Source organism: Megalopta genalis, chromosome 9 (assembly GCF_051020955.1).
Source record: "Megalopta genalis isolate 19385.01 chromosome 9, iyMegGena1_principal, whole genome shotgun sequence".
NCBI lineage: Eukaryota > Metazoa > Arthropoda > Insecta > Hymenoptera > Halictidae > Megalopta > Megalopta genalis.
In genome coordinates this window covers 20001188-20023046 of record NC_135021.1, presented here as the reverse complement: position 1 = coordinate 20023046, position 21859 = coordinate 20001188, and the positions used below count along the sequence as shown (strand labels likewise).

The following is a 21859-nucleotide window of genomic DNA, read 5'->3' as shown; positions in this document are numbered from 1 at the left end:
AAAAGGTTGAATGGAATCGGGCGCATCGAGAGGAACGACAGAAGGATGGCTCGAATCCGGTGGGCGGTTAGAGGTAGAGCAAACAAATCGATGTGCAAGTGCATTTCTTGATTTCATCCGGGGCTCCCTTTCATCGCTGCCTACTCGGCGACACCCGTTCTTTCTCGCACGAACTGTCAAGAAATTTTAAGCCCGGCTCACACAGTGCTCCCCTTTCGTTTCTTTTTCTGTTTCATTTTATTATAGATCTGCTACCGAACGGAGGTCCAAGAGCAATAAGGGCCACATTTGCGCTTCAACGTCGCATGAAACGAGTGCTCGTTACAGCTTCACGTTTCACAGATCGGGGAAACTTTCTGAACTGGGATACACTCGACGAATGAAAAATATTTGCAGACGCAAGGAATTTTAACGATTTTGCTAGCTCGGTGAGATTCGGTCCTTCAAACTTGTCGCGCAACTGTTGTGATTTACATCGTCGCCGGTCTTCCTAAACTTCGGACGTGAAACATAAAGTTTCTTTATCTTTTCTCTTTTTCTTTATTTAATCTCCTAGAACTTTTGCAATTTCTGCCGTTAGAATGTTCGGTAAATCGAAGTATTAAAATGGAGAGCGAAAATATATCACGAGAATGCATATCTCTCTGGGTGACATATATACAGTAAATTCTCCGTAATCGACGCTCAGATTGTGCCGAAAAATGGTTCTTCGAACCTTCGGTCGTTTTACTGGCACATCTTTCGTACATATATAACAAAACGTGAAACGCGGTATTAGACGACTCCTGCAGAACACGGTAGAGAAAGAGCGACTCTAATTAAGAGGGGCCGGCGGCAGTTTGATATGTTTACAACGGGACTGCTTTTTAAACACGACCCGCTTTACGGACTCTTTGTCGGGCCGAGCGCTGTTTAAACGATAACTCGATTAAAAGAACCAGTTTGACCCGAACAACGCGGCATTTAATTAACAAAAGTGCTCACAGTGAGCTGCACCGCCGCGCCACCGCGCCACCCCAATTCAGCCGGCCGTCCCTCCAGGGAGTGGGGATATTCCTCTTCGAATTCTCCTGCAGTACGCTTCCTCCTTCCTCCGCCCTTATTTTCTCCCTTATCCAGCGTTTTCTGTTCCTTTCCGCCAACCGCCGGAGAATAATTGCGGGAATATAGTACCGACGAGTAGTCCCACTAGATTTGCCTCCTCTCTGCCCCTTTGTCTTTTATTATTTCCGTTCTGTTTCCATTCCGCGGCCGTTGTTCTCGAACCCGGCCACTCCGTTGCCGGTTATTCGCAAACGCCAATTGCAGCATATCGACAAATATTCCAGCCTCTGGTCGTTAATGCAACGCCGGTATCGATTAACGTGTCTCTTCGCTCCTACGCGGCTTCTCTGTAAACACACGATTCCAAGCCCGCGAACCGGCCAGACGTTGCAACGCGGTCGCCCGTGTGTGGACAAAAATCGAAAAAGTCCTTATTTAAGGGGGGTATCGTCTCTTGTATCCGCTGGAAAATATCGATTTTCTTGCGTTTTTCTTTTTAGGCACGGAAGTGTGTAACTAACTAATTTAAAATTCTGCAATGGTTCTTATTGTACTGTTTTTAAGTGGCACAGACTTATCGGTACGGACTGCTCAGAAATGCAGGTTTTAATTATGTTGACGCGACAGCTACAGTGGACGAGGAAACCCGAAGTAATAATTACCGATGCCACGTAAACCTTATGTTATTATTAGACTTCGGATTTTATGCATTTATGGTCAAATAAATACTGTAGATCAGAAAATATGTTTTGGATTTCGAATTAAAATAGCTTCGACTGCAAAGGGTTAAGTGGTGCACCACCAAGCACACACCGGTATCGGCGGTGTCTTAAATTTCCTTAAGACGAAGCCAGCTGCAGTGCTTTCGAGAGGTTAGGATAATTCTCCCAGAAGGACACGGCTTACATCCTAAAGCTACAACAGTAAGATATGTAAAACATGTATCACGAATCAGGATCATCGCTGAGCGTATGAAACACAGTGATCGTCGCGTAGAGGTCTGTCTCTAATGATGTTCGAGGTGTGTTCGAAAGTGGTTCTCGCGATTGTTAATTAAAATTCGGTTCACCAGCGATGCAGAGCGAAGTTGGATCGCGGCGATCTTCCGACGACCGAGTTTTTTGTTGGATCGAAACTACCGGGGAAGCTTCTCCGCTGATTAACTAGTTCTCGGTCGCGGTTACCGTGGTGCACGAGGGTTGGTATGACAGGAATGTTCTCGTCAGAAGTGTTCGGCGCGCATCGGCTTCAAGATAGGGGATATGGTTGAACAGTTGGCAGAGGGCGGCGGAAGGGGAAGCGAGCAGAGAATTGAAACTTGCTCGACGGCCGGTTAGCGACGACGAAAAAAGGGTCGGCTCCTGTTGGACGGCTCGTAAAATCCTTGTTGCCCAGAGGAGATTTATCCCGGCGGTGTCCGAGGATCATCATATTTCCCTGGGCGCTCGAATCCCGCATGACAAAGTGTCGGGCGAGATTGCACGGCGTTATCGTTCGTGAAAAAGGGGATTGCCTTGTGGAGATGTTGCGACGCGAATGGGAGGAGACTTTTAATGCGTCCGTAAGAGGCCTAGCCGCCCTGCGAGCAGAGTAATTGGCACGGAACGGTCTTGCTACGCCACGCCCGAGAGTACTATACCTGCCTAATCAGTCCATCAAGGTTTTCATATCCGTAATCTTCGGAAAAGAAACCGAGAGCCGAGAGAAACCGGGGAGAAAGAGCTGTAAAGCGGGGATGCCAGGTTTCGCGTAAAATCTGGAACGGTTAAAAACTGAACGACGATAAAAAAAAAGTTATTTATTGGAGAGATTGCGAGGCTGTAAAATATACTGCTGTTTCTAGGGAGGCTGGGGCGGCATTGTTGCAGGAAGAGTTTACTGTTGCCGCTCGAAAGTACTTATCTCGGTGTCCAGTCCTCTGCTTTCAGTTGAATGCAATGTTATGTTATAACTGACGATTGGGATTCTTGGATTCGTGGAAATTTTCTATCGAATTATTGCTTTCGCTGAATGAGATTAGGCTTGGAGAATATCCGTGTTCCCAGGGGTCCGCGCCAAGCGATTGTTAAAAAGCATGGTAAGATCGCGAATTGAAACTAGTATGTTTGTTCTATCCAGCTCTGGGTAATCGAAATCGATACACTGATTTGAAGAGGTAATAATAAATATGTTGTACAGAATATGAGTCGTGTAAAATAATTATAATCGGAGACGCAACAAACTACGGTAAATTCTCCTTGATCGACGTTCAGATTGTACATAAAAAGGGAGAATTTCGAAAGAGGAGATACGATTATTCGAGCCTTGCGGCCCGTTTCTATAGTTACCGATTGTCAATAACTATAAAAACGAGCCATGCGAGGCAATTAAGGGTGACGCCCTAAATCACATTATATAAAACGCTATAAGTGCAGCACAGATCCTTGCTCGAAGCACCCATTCGACTAATTGTCAGAGAGAGGGGCGCTTTCGTAAAATCCCCTAGTAAGGGAACTTCGAGAACGTTCGTCGCATCTTTCCACCGAGCAGCATTTAAATTAATCTATCGAAGGCCTATTCGATGGAACCTTGGGTTGTGTGCACGTGCGTCCGAACGTGGACAAATCGTCGAATGCCGAATACAGCGGACTTTGAAAAAGGAGACCTTTTCGCTGGGCGGACATCGTTTCCAAATTACTCGCCGACGGAATTAAACGGCGAGACCGGCGTCCACGGGGGAGGCGCGTGTTACCGATTTGTCAGTGTCTCAAATGCGCCGATATTCCCCCGTATTTGGCACGAGTGTATCGCGCGGGAACGCGCCTTCCACCCTGTCATGCCAGGAATTTTCACACCTGCTGACGCGAAAACAGCCCGAGAGTTTAATTTCCGAACAATTTCAGAGGGAACAGGTTGGCCAGTGAAAGGGATGGACCTCGCGAAATCTTTTTGTCCCTGTTCCACCGGCCGAACATCGGCGAAATTCTATTTTGAAACAAGGTCGATAAAAGGAACGAGCACGATGGCTTCCAATTACCCAAACTCGATTCGCGTTATGCCATTGTCTTTGTAATAGACACACGCAATAAATGGAATTTTCTGCGTAAAAAGTATGCGGAAATTTTCATGAATGTTTCCTTAGGATTACATGACAAAAAAGAAAAGAAAACTTATGAAGAATGAAATGACGATTACAGATCTCTTGCATTCCAAATTATAACTTTGTAGCGACCAGTCGTGCGCACAAAGGAAACTTCAACCGTCGTGCAAACGACCAGCGTAATTTATGACTCTCCTTCGAAGAAGCTATTTTTCAGATGATAAGTCCCAAACCTTGACAGCGCATGTTCGCAATAGACCTTAATAGCTAACAGAGACCGTCATAAATTAGGAGAGTTTCCGAAGGGTACTCGAACCGGACCCAGCGACCCAAGGGCCATGTGGTCCGACGCGGGTGACCCGGAGGAAAAGTTCCACACGTTGTCGCGTACAGCTCGTTATCCCCTCCGATTACCACGCCGTCCCGAAAATACGCAAAGAGCGTAAGGGACAGGCGGTAAAAAGGGCAAAACGCGAACAACGCTGATTGGAAGGACCCAACGCGTGGTGTTAACCAATCAGGGTTGTTCAAGAATTTTACGAGGGCACAAACGGCGAAGGAAAAAAGAAAAATCCTTTCGAATCATCCTATCGAAAACTTTTATAGGCAATATTCAGATTTCTGTGCTCCACAAATTAACACTCTTCTGCAGGTTTTATTCATTTATTTAGAATAAAATCATTTGTAATAAAATTCTGTTTGAAAATTGAAAAAGAATTTATAAATAATTATTTCAGATTAATAATTCGTAATGAATTTTGTACTATTTTATAAATAAGTATATAAAATTGTATTACGTTGGAGATGTGACTCCAAAATACAGTAAATTCTCTATAATTGTCGCAATTTATAATTGTTCTCAATCGGTAACTATAATAACGAGCCGGAAGGCTCGAATGATCGCATCTCTTGTTCCCAAATTGTTCATTTTTCTGTACAATCTGAGCGTCAATTAGGGAGAGAATTTACTTTATTCAGTTTCCTCAATTTATTCATATTTGAGAGAGGTCCATGGCCATTTAAATATTATAATGAATTCAATAGATACATTGACTTTTTGATTAAATGTCTGCAAATTTCCATGATACATATGAACCCTTTGCGCTCGAAGCCGAATTAACGCAAAATTTAAAATAGTTCTTCCGACCCACGGCTTTTCCATTTTATATTATCTAGTGCATTTTATGCGTATGAAATTGAATATTGCAACAGCTACGCTTTCAACAGTTCTTTAAATATAAACAAATTTGATTAATAAAATTATTTTGAGACGCGACGTAACAATATTTAATGGCACTTCGGAGTCGCGACTCGAGTGCAAAGGGTTAAATTTTACTTTTCTTTTTCTCTACAAGTACACTTGTTCCAGAATTTCATGAATGGTAATTAATTGACGAGGCGACGTATCTAACGTCGTACTATCGCAAAACCCACGACTAACAAACCAAACGTTCGCGATACGTTCAGCGCGAATGAACGACACCGAACGCGTCTACGTGGTGCAGGTGCATTTATACCGTGGTCTATTTCAGCGGAGTACCATCGTGTATTAATGAAATTTAGCGTGGCGTTTAGCGAGAAATTATTGCGTTCGTCTGGCCGCGGCCTGAAAATTGCGTTTTATATCGTCCCTAAATGGGGAGGGGGGGGGGCGGGATGCAGCGTGAAATACAAACGTATGTGCTATACTTGAAACCTGAACACCATCGTTGATTCTATTTACGGCTGATAGATACGTATGTACCCCGGCTTTCACCAAATAGCGAACCGTGAAACTGGGGAGCGTTTCATTGATATGAGAATTTTAGTGTCATGCAATAACCGCCATGAAACGTGGTTAGCGTCTTCCGGCTAACCATTTTTATTATACGTACATATATCGTATATTGTATTCGTTATTTTAAGCTAAGTTTTCACACACACACACACACACACACACGCGCGCACACAGACTTATTCGATAAATAATCTATTTCAAATTAATGCACATGTTAAAAAAACAAACCTCTCTTACAATAAAGTTAAAATCCTCTTACAATAAAGGGTTTATCGAATTGAACCGAGCAATCAATCTTGTAACAACCAGTTAATAACTGTACCTTCAATATTCAGCATCTTCTTGTAACAGTCAGCATTTACAACATCAGCACCCGCACGAATTATTAACGTCGACTCGAGAGCAAATTATTCACTCCCCATCGAGGTTCTTGATGTCCAACGAGAACACGACACGAAAAAACAGGCGGAATTAACTGCGGACGAGGGGAATTTAAAATTTCACGAGGGGTACGCGAAGCGAATGGTCTGTTTTTCGAAGCACGGACGGTATAAATGGAACACCTGCTAATACTACCGTTAAATGGCCGTTGCAGCAAAAAATACATTGTCCCGACTCGTTTTTCTTCGAACTATGGGCGCGCGTTAACAGCGCTGTCCCGGAAACAAGTTGAATAAAGGGTAGCGTCGATCGAATTAAGAAAAAACACGAGATTTTCGTACCTTCCGCGTTTTTTTTCGGCCGTCGCGTCCGTTTTATCGCGAACATTCATTTGTTTAAGGTACATTTAGTTTATTTCCATCGGGGGTGCGCGGTAACGACCCCTTAAATCGTTGATGAGTTACGCGGAGCGTAAGTGAGTAGATAAATTTTCGTTAATGTTTCCTGTTATTTGGCTGGACGAGATTTATACGCGGCTGGGAATTCGTGACGATTTTGCGCGATTTAATTCACGGTGTTACGTCGCCCGGGAGGTCGCTTTTAAACGAGTTTAAAGTTTCATCGCGAACGGCAAGGAATGGGGGACGAGTTCGCACGAATAAATTGCAACCGGTCGCATTGCGAAACAAACGGCGACGCTGTTCAAACGCTTGCTAAGGTCCTTATACGACGTCGTTCCAAGTAATAGCAAAATGAAGAAGAAGTATTTCAGACAAGGCACAGTTCTCAAAAGTTCTCTTTTTTGCTTTTTACTGTACGGTGTAACGTTACTCGCCTCCTGAATTGCAAGTGTATGCTACCGTTCAGGCGCGCACCGAATGTCAAAGACACGGTCTGGAGATTGAATTTATAAGCTTCTAGAGCACAATGCTCGTCGCTGAGAAACGGAGGGCACAGCCCGCAGTTAATAATAAATGTCCGATTGTCGGGTATAATGGGTTCCATTACATGGCGAACGATCGCACGCAGTCCCATCTTCCAGCTTAGCCGGCCATGTTTCAAGAATCCCAGCGCGACAGCGAGAACTCGCGCTTGGCAAGCAAACAGATTCTTAAAGGACGCTTATTGTTAACGGCGATTCATGGTAGCCGGCGACACGGGTACACCGAAAACCGGGCGGTTATAAGCTACAATAAATCGAGCATTATATAGGTTAATGCCAGAGTGGAAGAATTATCCGGCGAATTTACGACGAGTTTGTCGCCAAAACCGGCGCGGCGTAAAGAAAGGGAGTCCCCGGACAGAGGGGACGGATCTCGCGGCGATAATGGACTCTCTCTCGGCAAGAACACAGCTCGTCCGACCAACCGAAGAAGTTAATTTAGGAAAGAGGATTTCACCATGGACAAAACGTTTGTAATCCTTAACAAAGGGTGCTCGAAGTACTTGAACAGGCCGCGGAACACTTGGATCGGCAAAGAGAAATGCTTGCTTGGAATTTGTGATATTAACTTTTCGTTCTTCTGGCTCTCTTTATTACCGAAATACGGCATTATTATATGGGAATCCCTCGTAATTACCTTCTCAGCGCGGTCCGCGTAATTAAATGTACAAGAGATTCGGTGTCATGTGCAATAAAGCTCTGACGTACAGCGCAGTTTATAATTACTAGACTGCGGGTGTTTGTGCGCGAGAAATATGCAAAATATGCACGATATTAAGTATACATTGTATCAAGTGTTTAATCTAATATTAACCATCGGACTAGCGAATCACCACCTACCTATGCCGGAGTCGTTTCTGTCTCACACAGGTATGTCTCACAGGATCAGGTATGAAAATGATAATTTGCATAAAGGTCTACTATTTAGCAATAGCTAATGCTGAGATAAGCTCACGACATCGACATCAAAATATTGTTGCGGATAGTTTTGAATCTTTATGTAAAATCAAAAATGAAATAAAGATGTAATATCCTTATAGTTTTGTATTTATTTTAGTAAGAAATATAGATGTGAAATCCGCTTGTCTAGTTATGGAATTAAAGAAGCGAAAGTGTGTTACTATAAATGGCATGCACCAAACAGTTCCGCTCAATGCTTGCATAATGAAAACGGGGGTCAATTATTTCAGCTAGACTAACTGTCATTAATATCGCATTAGAGCTGGTATCCTAAAATATAATCGCAATGACATATTATTATTCTCAATTGTCAGCGGCAACGATAAAGATTTGATCGGTTGAAAAATAAAGCAAGTTATTTCTCGAAGCATCCAGCTTGAAAAGCAAATGTTTCAATATTCATGATTTTGCGGTAGATATTCTTGAATAAAATCAACAGAAAGTACCGCGGAAGTTCCTTAAAAAAATATCGCTCGGAAAAATTCTAAATTGTTCTGGATTTTCGAAAATCGTCAGCGCGCGAATTCAACAGAAATATCATTTCCGCAGTGCAAATATTTTGGAAGAGAATGTACAGTTGCTCTCGAAATATTTTTCTGTTTCGAGATTAATTATGTTACACGATCAAATCGTCGAGAATGTATTTTTAAGCGAAAACAGAAGCGCTCATTTCACGCTGCGGTCGGCCATCGTTTCATCCCTCGGTCGAATCGCCCCCTGAATAAACGAGCAGGACGGGTTTTTCATATTTAACCAGGAATATCGCGGCGTACGAGCGTAGACTGATCGATGATCAAACATTGAACGAGGCTGCCGTACAGAGGTCCCATTGTCGAGTCTATATAAAATATGAATATAGTGCTTATCGGGGAATAATGCAGGTTTGAATTTCGGAAATGGTTTCGTTACTCATCGGCTGCAGATCGTTCTAGCATTCCACTATTGGATCCGAAAGAAAGCATTTCGGATGATTTGAATAAATCCTGCAATCCTCCGATTCAGATCTGAATTCAATTTCACGAATTTGAAGGTTTCGAGTATGTGGAAGCCAAGGCGAAATAAAACGAACAAATAAAAGAAATGAAAATAATCATTGTGGAAAAATCATATACAATGCTTCGCTAGTCATCCCTGTATCGCTGATCTTTTTCGACACACTTATGAGAATAACGAATACTTCGAGCGACGAAAAATACCTCTTCTCGGTAGTAACAAGAAATGAATAAATATTGGAAAGGTAACAAAATAATAAAGCGATTCGAACTCGGTTCATGAACTCGGATCACAAGTTCATCGTACCAAATCTTTGCTGTACATTTTGATTTTGGTCCAGAAAAGTTTACACTTCGTAACGGTATTTGTTCGATTAAAACCTGAGAATTCTGGCGAAGGAATTTTTTAGATAGAACAGAATATTTCTCAGCTGTCGGATATCCAGGACATTTCAGTTTTCTTTCCGAATAGACGGGGAAAATTGTACTTCAACTCTCTACTGACCGAGCTGCAGTTTTCCCCAGGAGAGAAACTGTTTCAAAAAGTTAATAACAGAACTTTCAAAAGCAATTATTTCAACGATTATTCTTAGAGGAGGTCTGCCGATGTCTGTAACAAACCATTGCAAATTTCGTAGATTCGTTAATACCGTCCGACGAACTAATTATGAAGCCGAGCTATGAAAAACAGCGTAAAATAGCAGAATCGTGAAACGTTAGCTGGAAAAACGATTTGAAAGACACAGTCTAATTAGATGTAGTAATATAGTGTTAAACGTGAAAAATCAATCGTACAACAATATTGTAAATTCGCCGAATATTATTCTAAATTCCCTACGTTATAATTTCAAATAATAACGTGCGCAAAATCAATTTAATTTTCTTACATAAGATTAACAATTTTAATCGTCAGATTCGTGTGACGCAGTCAGCGACGCTGTGAGTTGTACCAAGCTCCGACCTTCTCCACGTGCAGATAAATGAATATTGCACACCACTTGTATTTATGATCCTATTTTACGAGTAATACGCGTTCAATTATTTTTTACTTATAGACACGTGTCGCGCGATATTAGGAAAGAGCAACCGAATTTATACTATTGAGATTCATTGGTCGATCTCAAAATAGAGCTCAATTAAGATTCGCTTCTGGATCAATGAAACCGGAACCTGAATATAATCCGTACAGAACACAGCTAAGTTAATTCCATAAGCGTCGAGCCATATCGTCGAAAGACGTTTATAGGCGTTCATGTGACAATCACCGTGGATTATTGTTAGATTCGCCAGTATATCGGTACGAGAACGTATAGGCTGACTGTATTGGCAATGGGGAAAGGGATTTCGCTAAACCCGCTTAAAATTGCGGAATCAATCACGTGATACTATAAAGGAAACGATCCATTTGCGTAGGCGTGTTCGCTGAACATGCCGCCAAATTGAAATGAACGTCCAGTTAGAAACCCATACGGATCTCAGTTCCCGTTGGTAGCTACGTTTACCTTGTGCGATGGAAATTTACTGGCCGCATTACCATCTTCTTCGGCCGATCTGTATCGTACACCGAGCGAAGGCGTAATTTACAATTTCCATAGGTAAACATCGGTGTTCCTGTTATGAGCTGGATAATCGACCTGTCGCTCGACCGAGACTTCGTTCGTCTCGCTATCGCTTTGCTCGAAATATTTTAGGCAATTGGGGGATCTTCGCGAAAATCGTTTCTCAGTTGTGTTAACAAAGTTCTTCTGCGGATCAAAAATGGCGATGACCTCAAAAATATATACTGATAATAAGAAATCTTTGCTATACTTTCCAACTTATGAAACATTCGAGTCACGGTTTGCTTGCTGGATACTTTTGGACTCTGAATTTCAGCAATTTCTTCTCGTTGGTATCCTAGTATTTGAACGATGTTAACAGTTATTCAACGCCTGCAATGCGTCGCGTCGTTCTGAAGTCAATAGTCGACGGATCGACCGATTCCACGAATGGGTTCGTCGAATGCATGGATCGTTTCGATCGTTCATCGTAGGTCCTTAAAGAACAACCGACAATATTACAATCTCCGTATCCGGTACCGATTTGTCAGCGACCAGCAAGAATTCGGTGGCTGTGAATTGAAATAATCATGAACAGATTTGCATACAACACGAAGGCGAGGATCGAGTGCTCCGCTATCAATCCATGTGAAAGGTTTCCTGATTGCACGTTCAGTGACTATTCACCGAAGGACAGGCGGCGAACATTCCAATCAATCCACAAGTTTTTACTTGCGATCGTTACACCGTTGTAGAGGAACACTGTGGTAACGAGGATGACTCGGCTGGGAACGACGAAGGATTTCAGTTTACGAATGTTTCTATGTACTTCGATTTTCAAGCGGACAAGTTGTGCTCGAAGTAAGCTGTAACATGGTCGCGTTTTCAGACTTCCTGCGTTACTTGCTAACGAAATAGTTTGTTTCGGTAGTTCCGGTAGTAGGTTGCTGTTCGATCAGATTGCGGTTGCGAAGATCAATGTAATCGAATAGAGGTTACGATGATAAAATAAAGACCTACAGTGGGTCTCTCGCTTTTTAACTTTTTTATATCTGAGCCTATAACAAAGATTTAAAAAATGTCTTCCGTAGATCTCGGTAATTTGTATGCACGTAAAAAATGTTTATCGAAATCGGTTACGAGTTACAACATATTAAAGATTGCAAAAATTCTATAAATTGTGTACGTAATCAAACGTTATAATTCTATAAATTGTGCACGTAATCAAATTACACATTAGCAACTTCTGAAATAAGACATAGAGCCACGATGCCATCGCTACGTCGACGTATGTCCGTAAAACGTTAAATACGAGCTAAAGCATTGTTTCTTTTCTCTGAAAATATTAATACCGATCTTCCAGAGGCTCCAAAACTACGTATTCGGCGTCACATCGATCATAAAGTTCCCTAAAATTCGCTTCACGTTACAAGATGCAACGTGGACGGTTTTCACGGGGCGGGCCATAAATCTGTGACTTCAGCGACTATAAAATATCCTTTACAGAGCGGCGGGCAGATCGGAAGATTTTTAACCCGGCCCACGTAGCCAGGAGTCGGCCCTTATCTCCCGGAGATTTATTTTAATTCGTTCTCGGGACAGATGCTTCTCAGGGCAGGTGTAGCAGTCGCGATGCGCCGCCGGAGTCCTGGACAACTGCAACGCCAGTAAGCAGGATTATCCATCAGAACGTATAAGTACACACGGCGTTATGTGTCTTCAATTCCGGAGAGTAGATTCCAGGAAAAGGCGAGACACACAAAATGAAAGAGGGTACTACGCCAAAAAGAGTACGGGAAAGCTCCCGTTTCTTCGCTTCTCCTTCGTTTTATCCGTCTCGCTGGTTGACGTACACCGACACGAAAATGTTTTTGTATGCTACGCCACACCTCGCGTCGCGAGTCGCGATAGCCTACTATACTATAAGAAAGCCCGACCGATAAGGTTAAATGGCATGTTTTTCTTTGCAGCATCGAATTTGAAAAATAAAAAAATGGACTGCTCGTTCATGCGAATTCTATCGTTTCTAGGGGAGACCGATTTGACATGGCAATCGTCCATGCCAATACGTACCCGCCGAACATATTCTATAATTGTCATAGATACGAATCCTCTATAAATGTTCGCGAATTACAATTGAAAGTTCCATTTGTTCACGGAAGCGTTCACCAACCAATGCACGATGAAGGAGAAACAAGGTAGCGGGTATCGCGTGCTCGCGATAAGCCGGAAGTGGTCGGAACCAGACTCGCGAAATCTTCAATTTCACGGTACAGCGCGGCAAGGAAGTTCGAAGTGGTTGAACGAGAGGGCTAATGACGAATTTACTTACCGCTTCACAGGGCCGCCGCACCGCGCCGTTTTCCACGATTTTTCCACTCGGGCCCGCTCTCAGCCCGCCTAATACCGACTCGCCCGTCTGACGGATATAATTACAGTTGATACCGGATTTGCCTTTGCCACGCTAATGTAACGGCAAATATTTACGACTCGTTGGGTTTAGGGAGTCCGCCGCGGAAGAAGTAACGGTCTACTCGCGGCCGCTGCCACCTAAGCGTATTTGTCGGTGCCTACTTATATACACATATACATTCTCGTTATGCGAGTGTTTTAATGAAAATACCACCGGCGTTTCCTTTGCAAATCCCACCCTCGCGATTTTCGCCCGAGCTCGCCTCTTTTCGTCCGTTCTTAATCTCCGTGGCTCCGTATTTTCATTTACGCCGGCGAAAACTACTTTCCGTTTATTATATCCAATCCGAATTCACCGTGGCGTGATCGTAGATGTAATTGTCGGTGCAATATGCCCGTAAACTCGCGAGGTGAACGCTCGCAATCTTTTTTCTCTGACGCACGCGGTCGAAGAAGTATTCATGGATTAAAAATATATTTTGTAGCGAAGGGGCGAACGTAGAGCGGAGCAAATTGCTTCCTTGCCGCGGAAAATTTGTTCATGGAACGGAATTGGAGAATCTTGTTAAAAAGCAACATTGCTTTGGTTATTTATTCGAACATTTCGAAACATTTCGAACATTTCGTTATCTACAATGCTGTTGCTTGAAAATGAAAGTAATATCGATCTGTTTGAAATAATAGCATTTTCAAATAATTAATTATTTCATGACTTTTACGAAGGAAATGAAAATAATATGCTAGAAAATGTTTCGTTTTAAGAAATCTTTACATCAATTTGCTTTTAGCAAAACTCTTTCCCCAAAAAGTTCATCCTTAACACGTTGAGTGCTGCGTCCGCGTTTCATAGGGGCGACATTATTTTCTCGCTACTTTGCAAAACTCACTTTTGTTGCAGTATATTTGAACAAACCGTATTTTTTTCGTTTATGTTTTTCGATTCAACGAAAAAATGTTTCTTATTATCGGACAACCATAATATTTACATAATTTTTTATCTTGCAGAATTGTCAAAGAGAACGACGATATAAACCGGACGCAGAGATTACAAATCGGATTCAATTTCCAAGAAGAATTGCACAATTCTCTCGAACAATCATTTCAAATAATAATCGAATAAAATAACATGTTACTTAAGATAAAATTTCAAATAATGTTATTTCAAAAGTGCTCGCAGAGGTATGGAAGTAATTGTGATATGAAATAACATGTAATTTCAAACAATATTTCAAATAATAATCATCGTTTCAAATGGGCCCGAGACTATGTACACGTAGAACGGTTATGTAGCTTTTGTACGATCATTTCCGAGCTCCAATAATAAAAATAAGCGAGTAAAGATTTTTTTCTCGTATCTCTGTAAAGCTTGCATAGTAATTATTTGCCAATCAACAACACCCGTTAACAAGAAAGGGATATTACGTCCGTTGAATAAGGGATTTAAATATCACGGACGAAAGAAAGTAACGAGCCCGTTCCTTTATTAAAAATATCTTTCGTACTCCCTTTCACGCTCGTTGACTCCGTAAATGAATTTCTGCGTCAAGAATACCAATTACGTAGCGTACTAACGTCCCTGGAACGCGTTCCCCCGCTGGAAACATTCCAATTCTACGAGAGGTCTGCCAAGTGCGTTAAAATCTATCGATCTGCAAATTGCAGTTACAGCCCATATAATCTCCGCGGCGCTGTTAGAACAGTATAAAACAAAGTCGCGGCGGTATTGTCTTTTCGGGGTAAGGGACGTTTGTACGGTATAATGGAGCCAAGAGTTCCTGTTCACCGTCAGCCATTCGCGAAACGTTTCGAAAACAGATTGCAATGTTTCGATGGGCCTATTAGTGCTCCTGTATCCGAAGAAGTTGGATACGTTGTTACGATCGTTCCACGGATGGCCAATACCATTTTTCAATGTTCCGAGAATGTCTCGGACGACTTCGATACCGTCAATTATATGTAACGAGTAGACCGCGGATTTTATGCACCTATGGCAAAAGCGAATAAACTAAAGTACGAAATTGCGAACGTATAAAAGGACTTTAATAATACCGTTACGCTATTTTTAACTTATCGAGATTATTAGAGGAAACAATTTATTTCTATTTAATTTCCGTTTTTTACAATCCTCTTGGAAAATTTTTACATTGCATCGCAACGTTGCGAACTTCCTCCAGGTCAACCGTCGCTAGCCTCGAATGTTGGTACGATTACGGGAGACTCTTCGGACTGTTTTATGACCCTAGTTTATGATACGCTACGGCTATTGAGAAAGACGAAACGGATGGCTCGATATTCGATGGTCGTCGAATGTGAAAGTTATCCTAATCTGAAAAGTAGCCTTTTGTCACGGAGCCTTTTAATGTCGTGAACACATTGCTGGCGAAAACTCTATGAATTGTTCCCCCGCGATAGAATAGAATGGTTAATTGAATAGCCGTAGTCTCCGCCGCTTCTGACAATGTTGTGGAAATTACTCCGAGTAAACCCTCGGCAGCCTCAGGTATCGTCGCCTTTCGGTTTGGGATAACTGTCCGTAATTACCGAGTTTATGACACTTCACAGTTATTAAGGAAGACGAAAACGAAACTTGAGCGTCAAATGTTCGCCCTTAATCTCAAAAATAATTGTTCGTCGCGTCCGTGTTGTAAAGCTTGTCGACGAAAACCCCAGGTATTTGTTCCATCACGATGGATACCTGAACCTTTGTCCGCCACTTCATATTAATCCATTACATTTCCTAAACCCCCACCACTCAAATAAGAACCAATATATATACACCATCTTTCCCTCAGCCTAGGTTCATTTCAAAACGTGCGTCAGTTCGGATACGTTTGAAACGAGTAACAGTTCAGATTTATTCAAAAAGTGCGTCTACTCGGATCTATCTAATTTCCCGTTGTGTCGTGGCGTGGCAATATAACGTTGTAACGTGTGGAACGGAAAACTCGACGAGGACGAACAACCTCCTGGAGGACACCGGTCGGTACGAGCATTGTCGCCTGGTCATCGAGCTACGTCGAATCAGCCATCGGGTGATCGCGTACAACCGCGCGCAGCTGCTTCTCCGTGGCATAGAAATTCTTATCTTCTTTATTCTTCTCATTTCGTAAGTATATTTGAAAGAATTCGGCGAACCATTTGCTTCTTATTTTCACTGCACAAAATGGCGAGCGAAAAATCGACGAGTACGATGACAACTCTGATCCTTGTTGTAGTGTAAACGAAGGGGGCCGAGTGAGTACCGAATTGGGAAATAAAGTTGGAGACCACATATGCCCAATATATGGATTCGCCTAAGAATTCGTCAATGGATTTCTGTGTGGATTCATCTTTGTGTTTTTCTATGGATCCAACTGTGGATTTCTCTATGGAGTCGTCTATGGGATCGCCTATTGGGTCCCCTATTGGGTCCCCTATGGGGTCCCCTATGGATTCGCCCAAGGATTCGCCCAAGGATTCACCCAAGGATTCGCCCAAGGATTCGCCCAATGTACAACGCTGTCGATATTGTGGAAAATGTAGTCAATCTTGCTATAATAGTTCTTGCTACAAAAGTGTAGCCAGTGAAGCAGCACTACGCTTCAGCTACTGTTTCAACGTATAGACCAATTCACCAACAGTTCAATTATCATGCATCATCGTCATTCTTATTTACCGGATGATAAACTTCCCGCGACTACACTTCTAAAACATACTACACAATTCTATGTTTGACTGTACCAGTAGTCGTAGAAATAAACGTACATACGAAGGAAAATGTAGATATAAACACAGATATCGAAAAAGTAAATGCCATCGCAGATACAGATATAGACAGCGGAATTTAAATCCAAAATATATTATGATATTGCATTGTTAACTAACATGTAAGTCTATACATGTAAATTTATACCAGTACCGTTACCACGAGATTTAGCAAGTGAGAAAGTATGTTAATGTAATGTAATGTAATGTAATAAATAATGTAATAATAATGTAATAAAATATGAATGAAATGTAAATCCAAAGACTTAGTATTTTTTACAATAACAAAAGATCGCACCTTGTACACGACCTTAACAGAAAGCCAATTTGATAAATGCAACTGAGATGTCGCTAGTAAGTGTCGAAAAGATGCACACGCAATTAGAGTATATGTATATCTTTCTTTTCAAAGGGGAGGGGGCGTGTTACATCCTACTCCATTACTTTAATTCTAATTAGATTTCTTATTATTATTATTACTATTATTATTATTACTATTATTGTTGTGCTGCGATCAATAGATATCATTGGATATCAACGTCATCGCATTATCTTCTTATTGAACATTCCAAAATCTTCTGCAAGTCATAATTTCACCCTTGACTCATCCTCGGCCTCTGTCGTTGCATACCTTCAAAACGTGCGCCTACTTAGATCTATTCGCATCATCAACAATCAGAAATCACTATTAACAAATAAGAAGAGTTTATTTTTGGCTTCCATCTCCGAACTCTATCGTTTTCGATTTTCTTTTCCCAGTAAAATACTAACATTTAAAATTCAACGAAGTATCAATAATATATTTACAAAAATGATCAAGTATTACCGATTCATCGATTTAGGGAACATTACACAAAAGAATCCAGAAGAATCCCTGTAGACAACGTTCTTCTTCGCACTGTATATGTATACATACATTTCGGTCGCCACGATTTTTCAGGCATTTAGGCCAACCTGACAAAAAAATGTTTCGAATAAAAAAAAAATTTTTCACAATTTTTATTAATGCACTCTCTCTCTCTCTTTATTCCTATCAGTGTACCGAATAACTCTTATCCGATACATTTTTTTGTCAGATTGGCCTAAATGCCTGAAAAATCATGGTAACCGTTACGGTGGACACCCTGTATAGTCGAGGACTGCTATCAGAAGAGCCAAGTGGTATTACGAATTAAGAGACCATTATCTCGAACAATAATTCGCCACAAAGTGGAGCCAAACTATCGCGCGCGCGCGCGCGCGCGACGGCATGAATTCTGTTAACAACGAAAATTTTGCGGAGAGCGACGATCGCGAGCGGCGAGAAGCCACCATCCTGCGAGCCGGAATTTAACAAACCCGCGATTGTTATACCGATGGTGGGCTTAGTGTAAACAGAGCGTCAGCGTATGCGACTCGCACGGATTTTCGGTAACCCTCCGCACGGTGAATTATGTTATCACCGTGTGCGGCGTCGCGCATGGTCGGGTAACGTCGGGGACAAATATAATAAACGCCAAGCCTCGTTGACAACGATGCAGAAGTGCCCCGGTGGCAATTATTACGAGCGAATCGAAACGAACGATAACGCCTACTTTGGTTAGGTTGCCGCGCTAAAGATCGTCCTATCAACGGCCATCTAGAATACGCGAAACTCAGCGGGTTTGAATGGCGCTTCGGTCTTCAGAAAGGAACGTTACCGGTGTTTATGGCAGTTGGTCCAACCTGGCACTGCCGCCGCCGAGTCTAGACCCGTTTTATAGGCCGCGTTAGTTCTTAACCTCCCACTGATAGCGTCGAGACAAATGGGATCGCTGTGTTCTTTGGGGACATTGTGCTTGAATGATTATAATGGTGTTTTATCTAAAGCTTCCGGAGATTACGTTTCCACCGGGTAATCGAGGAACACGAGGAACACGAGGAAACTCATCGTTTCGTCTCGGCAATATTCCACTACCGTAATTTTCTATTTTTCTTATACGCATTCGTGCTTCATGGTACTTTGTCGCGTCGTATTGTATGCAGATATGGATAGCTGGAATGTGGATCTTTATGCAGGAACGAATTTTTGCAGACACATTCTAAAAGAGTGGGATCAAATCGATGTTAAACCTAGAGGACGCTTAAAGTATTTGAAGATCGAAGGTCTGCATAAGAGGGAGGCTCGTTTTGTACATTCTTCGATATCATCTAGTCTATGTCATCCATTAAGACGAGACTTGAAATTAGAACTGGGATTCCGATAACGTTTAATATAAATTTCTTTAGATTCACATTTTTAATATAATGGAGTATAATTTTCTTCTTATCAGAAAAAGCATCTGTATTTACAATGTTAAGAAAGTAACCATCCAGTACAGTTAAATTGCAAATTCTGCATACATTATTTATTAGACATTATTTATTGTAAATTGCACGAGCTCATCGTTTATCGCAATTGTCCATGGTCGAATGCAAATAAGAAATGACAAATAATAAATAATGAATAAAGGTTCACCAAACGACTAATTTACTTGTTACTTCTATTCGAATACAAAGGTATTCAAATAATGCCTAACACTGTTATATCGTCGCTTCTTTTGGTTTTGAAATATGAAGGATTTTCACCAGGAAGTAAACCTCTTACAACGTAGGAATCGTTAAAAAAAAAAACTTGTCTAACATATTCCAGTAGCTGCGACTAAATACGTAAATGGACTAGAAAGCGCAAATCCGATTTGCTTCTATAACTATCCTTCTGATCCGAGGAGAGAGTTGAAACTTCATACAAAACGTTTCTTCTTGATAAGCTATCGAACAGCGCATCGGTGGTTTAATTCGGTTCAAGTGCGTTTTCGACCTTCTTATCCGCGGTCTTATCTTTACAGCTGGCGGTTGAATACGAATAAACGAGACCCAGCTCGTCTCGTTGGACGCTCACCGACGAGTAAAGTCGTCGAGAAAATCGACGATAATCACGGGAGACGGCACGTTCCGGCGTATCGAGCCGCTGCTCGAACCGTCGTCGCATATCCAATTTTCCCGCGTTGGCCGATTTCAATTTTCGGATGGGTCGCACAAAGGCTTGTTTATGAGACGTCCTCTCAGCTGGTAGGGCTCGTTACTAGCCACCGAGAGGTTCGCAAGAACTCCATCGACGATAGCAGATATCAAAGTAATTGGAAAAGTTGAAATGGACTTACCCAGCTACTTATGGATCGGCGTCGCCGCGATTATGCCGAATGTCTTCCATCTCGGAGCTGTTTCGAATGGGATTCGGTCACCTGTCAGTCATCGAATTGACCGTCGCAGTTTCAGCCACGCGGAATGATTCGTTGTTTGCTTAAATGGACTACCGGTATATAGAGAGGAACCGTTTATACGACCAAATCGGCTAGCGAATTAGCTCGGTTAAGTGGATCGTTCAGGTAATAGGAGACCACCGAGTTCGCAAACTATCTATTACTTTTCGTCCAAATAACCAGAGTTAACGTTAGACTATCGGAATCCGAGCACACGTTTGCCCATTCGTTTGCTTACCGGAAGCTAAGGTTTATGCAACTGCAGCAATCCTCTACAGTCGTTCGTGCAATAGAAGCTATGCGCAAGCTTGATAAATCGATCATCGGGTGAAATTTTATTTCGATGAAACCAGTTTTGTCATAATTGAACTGCGGTTCTTTGTGCATTCGGGGCATTTATTATATACAAGGTGCTGTGGAAATTGATAACAATTAGCAATAATTTTATTTCATTTATAACACAGAAGGTGTCGTTCGGTCAGTGAGAGATAAAGTAGTACACGAAAGTATTCGATCGAGTCATTGAATCAAATTTTCGGGAAGTCGTTCCGTTTTAAAAAGTATTCAAATCTCTGAAGCCTATTCGAGAAATTGTTATGCATTATTCGAAATGTTAAGTAATAAAATGGCGAGCAAGGAAACGATAAATACTTTCCCGACAAATATTCGCATTTCCGTAGAAAAATTCAAATCGATTTTCAATAAAATTGTATTTCTTTCATAAACGGTTTGGAATGAAATTCAACAGAATTTTTGCAGCTTCGATTCGAGATTTTCCGAATTTTATAAAACTGTACAAAAGAAAAACTTTCGACTCGCCGATATCGTTTCACGTGGATCAATTTTATTGGTCTGCAAGGGGCATGCTAAGTAGCTGGTGGAGAAAAGTGTCACGGTATAAATATTAATTGCGCGTAAAATTGTACAGATAAGTCTGATCAGATTTTCCCAGGCAGAGAAATAAATCGTTCATGCCGGACGACTTAACGTAGCGTGTAAGCGACGATGAAGTTTGCAACGGGGATTTTTATGTAAGCGAAGTTTACGCGGAGCGGACGTAATAGCCGATGGAAGTAGAAAAGTTATTGAATTGTTCACCGTGGCTCGGTAAGCTATTGATTACCGCCCGTTGTCCACGTCAGACAATGTTTGAATAATTTTCGTGCTTTCACAACTGCGCCTTGTTTCAGGTGTTTCGAAAACACTTTTGCGAGAAATGAATTTTTCACGAAACTGTTTTTCCATTATACGTACACCATGATAATTTGTCGTTAATTAGTACTAGATTATACAGTGGAGAATGAACGTGGAATTTCTGATAAAGTGCGATTGTATAGTGGTATGGATGATTATAGACTCGCGGAGTAACTTTTACATTTTTCATGATATTTAAACAAAAACTTAACAAAACACGATATTTGTATACTTCGATATTAGAAATAATAGAAGATCGAAATATAACTTTAGTCTATAATTAGTCGTCGAGTCATAGTATGGAAAAAGTTATTGCGTTTTAAGAGGTGTACGAACAATTATGCGAGTAACTGTATACCTGTCAAATTCATTTTTTCAAACGATCCTTAAACTTTTTACTAGACGAACAATTTTCTGACACGCGATGTACAATTTTGGCTATGACTAAAAAATTCGGGACGTAGAGAGTGAACACAACTTATTTCGATTTTATTTCTCATGTCGAGGTGGTGATCCGGCGGTCCTGTGAAACTTC

General features: G+C 41.6%; 1 long non-coding RNA gene across 2 annotated transcripts; it reads left to right on the top strand.

Moving 5' to 3' along the window:
* The first annotated feature begins 8491 nt into the window (after positions 1 to 8491).
* On the top strand, positions 8492 to 17127 carry LOC117224557 (uncharacterized). 2 transcript variants are annotated; one of them, XR_013034116.1, is made up of 3 exons: positions 8534 to 12381; positions 14132 to 16232; positions 16342 to 17127. It is a non-coding gene; the product is annotated as an uncharacterized LOC117224557 (long non-coding RNA). The 2 variants fall into 2 exon arrangements; XR_004491258.2 differs by having other exon boundaries at positions 8492 to 16232.
* The last annotated feature ends 4732 nt before the right edge of the window (positions 17128 to 21859 follow it).